The following is a 6,000-nucleotide window of genomic DNA, read 5'->3' on the forward strand; positions in this document are numbered from 1 at the left end:
GACTGATAAATTCAAATGATATTGATCACACTATCAATTCATTTGAGCACGGCCATGCATTTCTCAGTCTCACTTATCGAGGGGCCCAGAAGATATCTCTCTCATAGAGAGGGACAAATCCTATCTTGATTGTTCATTTTCCTCTACATAATTTCTATTATGCTCAATCATAACCTTTATGATTGTCCGATTAAAGACAACGTTTGATTATGTCAAAACATAACAGTCCTTATGTTGGAAACTATGACAATCTCAAGTCAAAGGATTAAGACATAACTACTTTGAGATTCACTTATGACAATGACCCATGTAGTGATCTCAATGCGGGTCCATCCAATACTTTGTTCTCTAACAAGTATTTATGATTATTGATTTATATCAACATATACATAATCATCTCATGATTATCAATCAATAATCATACTAGTTATATTTTATTATTATCAACATAATAATAAGTAACCAGGGATGATAATCATTATTATGTAACATGCAAACAAATAATAATGATAAAAACCTCTTTTATTAATAACCAAAATGACATACAAAAAGGTCCAAGATAATGGCCTAGGGCATATACACTAACAATCTCCCACTTGCACTAGGCCTAATCATATAAGTATCTAATACCCATAGACCTAGCGTGCTGATCATGCTTGATCTGTGAAAGAGGCTTGGTCAGTGGATTTGCAATGTTGTCATTTGTGTCTACTTTGCATATTTTGATATCTCCTCTATCAATGATCTCTCGAATAAGGTGATATCGCCTGAGTATGTGTTTAGATCTCTGATGAGATCTGGGCTCCTTTGCCTGTGCTATGGCACCATTGTTATCACAATAAAGGTCCATAGGATTTGCAATGCTGGGAACCATTCCCAACTCTGAGATGAATTCCTTCAACCAGACTGCCCTTTTTAGCTGCATCTGATGCTGCTATATACTCAGCTTCTATTGTAGAATCTGCTATAGTGCTATGCTTGGAACTCTTCCAACTAACAATTCCACCATTTAAAATGAATACAAATCCTGACTGCGATCTGAAGTCATCTATGTCGGTTTGGAAACTAGCATCTGTGTAACCACTTACAACTAGCTCGTCTTCCAATCCTCCATAAACTAGGAATGCATCCTTAGTCCTTCTAAGGTACTTTAGGATATTCTTAACAGCTGTCCAGTGACTTTCACCAGGATCTGCCTGATATCTGCTTGTTGTGCTCAAGGCATATGAGACGTCTGGTCTAGTACATAACATGGCATACATGATAGATCCAATAGCAGAAGCATAAGGGATCTTATTCATCCGTTCTCGCTCATCAGAAGTCATAGGACATTGATTCTTGCTGAGATGAATACCATGAGACATAGGCAAGAATCCTCTTTTGGAATCTTGCATGCTGAACCTTTTCAGCACCTTGTCAATATAAGTACTTTGACTCAGACCGATTATCCTCTTGGATCTATCCCTATAGATCTTAATACCAAGGATATATGCAGTCTCACCTAAGTCCTTCATTGAAAAAGAATTCCCTAACCAAGTCTTAACCTTTTGCAAGGTAGGGATATCATTTCCAATGAGTAATATGTCATCCACATATTGAACTAGTAACACAACTGCACTCCCACTAACCATCTTGTAAACACAAAATTCATCTTCATCAATGAGTAAAAGTTCACGATTATCAGTCATGAGAAATCCATATCTCTCAGGCTGATGACGTGTCTTATCAGATCTGCATGGGACTTGTGTCACCCTTTCAGTCTCCACAACTGTTTGTGGTACTGGAAGTGGTTCTACTGGCGGTTCAATGCTCTCTTGTGGTGCTTGAGTTTTCTCAAGTCGCACTGTACTCCCACTGAATCTCTGAGAGATAAATTCCTTTTCCAAAAAGGTACCATTTCGAGCAACAAACACTTTGTTCTCTGAGGGAGTATAGAAGTAGTATCCTTTGGTTTCCTTAGGATACCCCACAAAATTGCACTTGATAAATTTTGGAGCTAACTTATCTGAAACTGGGCGTTTCACATAAGCCTCACAACCCCAAATCTTTAAGGAAAGACAAACTGGGCACTTTCCCAGTCCATAACTCATATGGTGTCTTTTCAACTGCTTTCGATGGTACTTGGTTCAGAATGAATACAGCTGTTTCCAAGGCGTAACCCCAAAACTATAAAGGGAGATCTGTTTGACTCATCATAGATTGAACCATATCTAATAAAGTTCGAATTTTCCTTTTAGAAACACCAATCCATTGTGGATTTCTTGGAGGAGTTAATTGTGAAACAATTCCACAGTTTTAAGATGTTCATCAAACTCTTGGCTCAAATATTCACCACCTCGATCAGATCGAAGCATTTTAATAGTTCTACCAAGTTGATTTTGTACTTCATTTTGAAAAGTTCTAAACATTTCAAAAGATTCATGCTTATGTTTCATTAGGTAGACATAGCCATACCTACTGAAATCATCAGTGAATGTGATGAAGTACTGATAACCTCCCCTAGCACTAATGCTTAGTGGGCCACATACATCTGTATGTATTAAGCCCAATAAGTCTGAAGCCCTTTGACCTTGTCCAGTAAAAGGGTCCTTTGTCATCTTACCTAGCAAACAAGATTCACAATCTTCAAATGATTCAAAATCAAATGAATCTAACAAACCATCTTTATGGAGCTTAGATATGCGATTCTCATTTATATGGCTAAGACGATAATGCCATAAATTTGTTGGGTTTAACTCATTTGGCTTAGTTTTCTTAGAAGTTATGTTATAGATATTGTTGTCTCTAGAATCATCTAGATTAAGGACATAAAGGCCATCTTATGAATTTGCAATACAATAAAGCAAATCATCTTTATTAATGGAGCATTTCTTATTCTTAATAAGAAATGAACAAACCTTCATCGTCCATAACAGAAACTGAAATAATATTCCTACTCAAAGTAGGAATATAAAAGCAATTGTTCAGAACTAACAAAAACCCATTGGGCAATACAAGTTCATCTGTCCCTACAGCTATGGCAGCAACTCTTGCTCCAATGCCTTCACGTAGGTCCACTTTGCCCTTTTCAGTTTTCTACTCCTTTTGAGATCCTTCACATTTGTACAAACGTGAGAACCACATCCGGTATCCAATACCCATGAAGTAGAAATAGATAAATTGATATCTATAACATAAATACCTGAAAGTCGTAGTCTCACTACTCTTCTTCTTCTTGCACTCATCCAAATAGAGTTTGCAATTTCTCTTCCAATGCTATGGTTCCTTGCAATGGAAGCAGATTCCTTCCTTAGGAACTATTTCCTTAGGAACTTTTGCCTTGGATTGCCATTTAGGTTTGCCTCGTCCCTTAGGCCCATTACCACCTTTAGACTTGGGCTTCCCCTTATTTTTCATGGGCTTACCCTTATTGACATTCAAAATTTGGGTAGGCCTTTTCTTAATATTTACCTCAGCTGTCTTTAGCATCCCATGCAACTCAGGAATGGATTTCTCCATATTGTTCATGTTATAGTTCATGACAAATTGAGAAAAACTGCTAGGTAAAGAATGTAGGATCAAATCCGTGGAAAGTTCTAAACTCAAAGGATAGCCAAGCCTAGCAAGGTGATCAATGTAGCCTTTCATCTTTAAAACATGAGCACTAACTGAATCACCTTCAGCCATTTTGCAATCATGCAATGCAATGGTAGTTTCATACCTATCCTGCCTAGCTTGTTGTTGGAAAGCTTGTTTGAGATGGACACTCATCTCATAGGCCTCAAGGTGCTCCAGATCCTTCTGAAGTTCTGGGCACATAGTCGCCAACATAAGACATCCAATGTCATTAGAATCATCCATATGCTTCTTATGCTTGTTCTTAACAGCATTAGTAGCATCAGCAGGAGGTGGTTCAGGGACAGCTTCATCAAGCACGTAGGACTTTTTCTCTTGCTTGAGAACAATTCTCAAGTTTCTAAACCAGTCAATAAAATTAGTCCCATTTTCTTTCAGTTTATCCTTCTCAAGGATGGATCGCAGTGATAAGGTGGAATTGTTATTAGCAGCCATAATAATCTACAAAAATATGCAAATATAATTAATTTAATAAACAAATTAATATTGAGGTGATAATAATCTCCCACTAAAATATAACCCTCAAAATAATAATATTTTAGCGGGCTAAGATCCATATTTCACCTAATTCTAAGTCAGCTTTGGCATGACGCTTAGAATTAAGTTATTTAGGTAGGTAACCCCTTACCAATTACATCTAATGTAACTCTTAAATTATGAGATATTGACATCATATGTCAAATGCATGTTATACCCCATCTAATGCCTTAGGCCCAAAACCGTTTTGATAGCCTAATTAAGCTCAACCAAAATTAAATAAATGAGTAACCATTACTCATCCTACCTTACTAGGATAATCCTAATGCACTTTGCTTTGGCAAAACCTGCATTTTGGTGATCTTAGTCTTGATAGGTTTTTAATATATGGGTGGCATTAAAACTTAAAATTTTAGAGTGAAGGTTTAACTTTTAATTTTAATTATTTTGTCTTGCATATATATATATTATAGTATCTCATACTAATATATGACAAAATAATAAAATTATTTTATATAGTCATTTAAATCTGATTTAAAGACTAAAATAATTTATTTTCTATTTTCTTATAATTATTTTGTCTTGCATACATATATTATAGCATCCTATATGCATATATATATATATAGACAATAATGCATAGTATCTCATACTAACACATGACAAAATATAGTCATTTAAATCTAATTTAAAGACTAAAAGAAAATAATAAAATATAGTCATTTAAATCTAATTTAAAGACTACAAATAATAATAATAAAATATAGTCTTTTAAATCTAATTTAAAGACTAAAAGAAAATAATTTTAAAATATTATTTTCTTATTATTATTATTATTATTTTTTTTATTAATTATTTTCAGGGGCAAAATCGTAATTTTGGGGCATCATCTTCTTCCCCCAGCTTCTGCCCGAAGGTCCAGAAGCCCGCCGGACTTTCCGGCCGTTGCCCTCACCGTCGCGCGACTCATCGGCGGGCGATCCACAGATGCACGACCCACCGGCGCGCGAGGCACTGGTCGAGCGATCCCCGGGCGCGCTACCCCTTGGGTCGCGCGACCCACGGGAAGGCGCGACCCACTGGGAGGAGCGACCCTCCGGTCGTGCTACCCCTCGGGTTGCGCGACCCACCAGTCGCGCGACCTGCGGGGAGGCGCGACCCTCCGGTCGCGCGGCCCTTCCAGGGCGCGCGATCCTCCGGGGCCGGCCTTCTCAGTCACTGCGTTCCAGGCAGTGACGCCGGCTAGGCTATTGACGGCCGAAGAATCAGTCGTTCCTCGCCGGCGGCGGCAAAGACACTCTCTGCAGGTGGTCGCGAGCGTCACACGCCCTCCACGTCCGCCCATCAGCCTCGCCAATTTCTGGGTTCACGATGACTGTTCATCGTGAATCCAGTTGCAAATATTTTTATTTAATTAATTTAATTTTCTAACAAAATTAAAATTATTTAAATGATCTAATCATTTATCTGTAACTATCATGCCATTCTTATAAACATATATCACATATATAATATCAATCATAGCATAATTAATTTAAACGAAAAGCACAGGTAGGCTTTGATACCACTGTTGGGAAATCCGTAGATTAATAGCAATTTAATTGCGCAGCGGAAAAATAAAATTTTGGATTTCCTTTCCCAGAATCCGAGTGCTCCGTTTAAATCATAAGAAAGATGTGAGACTAACCTGTTAATCTCGTAGTGAAGATACACTGGCGGACTGATGGTGCTGCCTTTTCAAACGAACACCCTCTATGGTATCCACACGAACGTCTTCTATCCTTCTAGAGTGCTAGCTCTTTTCAAGATGGATAGATTATGTGCTCTATGATCTACAATCTTTTAGATTGAGTTTTCTCAAAACTTTTCAACCAACCTACTCAATCTGTAGAAGGAGTATTTATAGGC

Source organism: Manihot esculenta, chromosome 1 (genome assembly GCF_001659605.2).
Source record: "Manihot esculenta cultivar AM560-2 chromosome 1, M.esculenta_v8, whole genome shotgun sequence".
Lineage (NCBI taxonomy): Eukaryota > Viridiplantae > Streptophyta > Magnoliopsida > Malpighiales > Euphorbiaceae > Manihot > Manihot esculenta.